Raw genomic sequence first — 2,013 nt, forward strand, 5'->3', positions numbered from 1 at the left:
TCACCAGTATACACTATATCTCCCCCCAGTATGGTATTACTGGGCAGGTCACCAGTATACACTATATCTCCCCCAGTATAGCATTACTGGGCAGGTCACCAGTATATACACACACACACACACACACACACTATATCTCCCCCAGTATGGTATTACTGGGCAGGTCACCAGTATACACTATATCTCCCCCCAGTATGGTATTACTGGGCAGGTCACCAGTATACACTATATCTCCCCCCAGTATGGTATTACTGGGCAGGTCACCAGTATACACTCACTATATCTCCCCAGTATACCCACACTATATCTCCCCCGTGTGTATACACTGTGCAGTGTGTGAGGTAACACCAGGCGCCCCCTCCCCCACTAAGCGCCATTTTCCGTCCGCCTAAACTTGCTTTTGTGTCTCCGGCCGCGCACACAGACCCCCTGTGCCAGGCACAGTGACGACCCCCGGAGTCTGCTCCATTATTCCCAGCGCCCCCTTTCCCCCACACAAAGTGATGCAGGGCTCCGGAGGGATTTTGGCGGGTGGCAGCCGGTGTCTCCAGCCTCCCCTCAGCTGACGGTTCCATTGTACACAGCAGGTCCCGTCCCCACAGGTCCCGCCATCTCCACCGTGCACCCCCAGCTTCCCCGGTACATCGCCCTGCTCCGTGTAGATCCACTAGTAGTACAGATGGTGTCAGCCACTTACTGCTTCCCAGACTCAGCCCCGGCCGTGCTGCTCTCAGTGCTTCATGTATAAGATCATTAACGATGAAAACCTGTTCTATTAAAACTATTCCCGCCGCTCGGCACAAGCGCTCCGGCCGCTGACACACAGTTAAATGGCGCCAGCTGCAGAAGCAACTTAGAAAATGTTTAAATTTCGCGTCTAAAAATTTTGACCAATGAACGGCCACTTCCGATCTCGGCTAGCCAATCAGGAGGCGTCTGGCGCCGAAGCAGTCTGTGCTTTCCATTGGTTGACGGGAGGCACGTACGCTGCACTCAGCTACATCCCTGAGCAGAGCGCTGGAGCCGCCATGTTGGTGTCTGGCGGGGCATGTTGGGTATGGGCGCTGCAGCCTGGTAGTAGTACGGTGTCATAGAGATGTGCAGGCTGTGACACAGCGGGGTGACAGGGTGGAGGATGCTGCTCGCACTGAGTGTAGTGCAGGACAAGTGGACAACAAATAGCGCCAACCACAAGGAACCATGTCGGAAATAAAGGCTCCAGTACATACTATGGCCATGATGGCGCCTCACACATTGTCTTAGCAGGAAAACAGCTGACTGATGTTACAGTAAGACGACCATCAGTAACCAGAACGTGTCGTGATGGACAGGCTCTGGTTACTGCTGATGGGGTCTGACAGCTGATGGGGTCTGACTGATGGTGGGGTCTAACAACTGGTGGGGTCTTACTGATGGTGGGGTCTGGAGGTTGGGACCTGCACTGATCCAGAGAATGGGGAATCTAACCCCCATTACAAAATGGTTCGGCCAGAATGGCGCCCATCGGCTGCGACATACATTCTCTATGGGGCCACCACTAAAAGCAGTGCCAAACAGAACGCATAGGGAGCAGACTGTAGGGAATCACTGTGTAGAGAGCAATGGCTCCCAGATCCCGATCACTTCGCGGTGAAGCAGGTCTCAGGGTCGCTACTGGAGGAGGCAAGAGTGGCGCTGCGGGTGTCTGGTGGTGCGGGGGCTTCGCCGACATTTTGTGAAAGCCCAGAGCCCCCACACTGTTTACTATGCGGTGTACTCCAGGAAAATGGCTGCTGGGGCGGCGCATGCGCAGATGGAGATCTTGATGCTGAGATCTCCATCTGCGCCGCATCCGCAGCCATTTTCCTGGAGACATCACGTAGAGGCAGGCGTGGATGGAGATCTCGGCTTTCCTCCATCTGCGCGAGATTTGAGTTAGAAGCTGGAAGCCGGACCTCGGAAGAAGAATGGAGGCCACCATATGCCGCTGCCGCAGGGCTACCACCGCAACACCCCTCCAGCCCGCAGCATTGA

At 55.1% G+C, this 2,013-nt stretch overlaps 1 protein-coding gene across 1 annotated transcript in view; it reads right to left on the reverse strand.

The window, feature by feature from the left end:
* The window catches only part of FBXO5 (F-box protein 5), an 11,924-nt gene extending 10,963 nt beyond the window's left edge, over window positions 1-961 (reverse strand). Inside the window, exon 1 of the mRNA XM_077283095.1 lies at window positions 698-961. The gene's annotated coding sequence lies outside the window, so the exon portion shown is untranslated. The remainder of the gene's footprint in view (window positions 1-697) is intronic.
* Window positions 962-2,013: the final 1,052 nt, after the last annotated feature.

The sequence above is a fragment of the Ranitomeya variabilis genome, chromosome 2, assembly GCF_051348905.1.
Source record: "Ranitomeya variabilis isolate aRanVar5 chromosome 2, aRanVar5.hap1, whole genome shotgun sequence".
NCBI classification, from domain to species: domain Eukaryota; kingdom Metazoa; phylum Chordata; class Amphibia; order Anura; family Dendrobatidae; genus Ranitomeya; species Ranitomeya variabilis.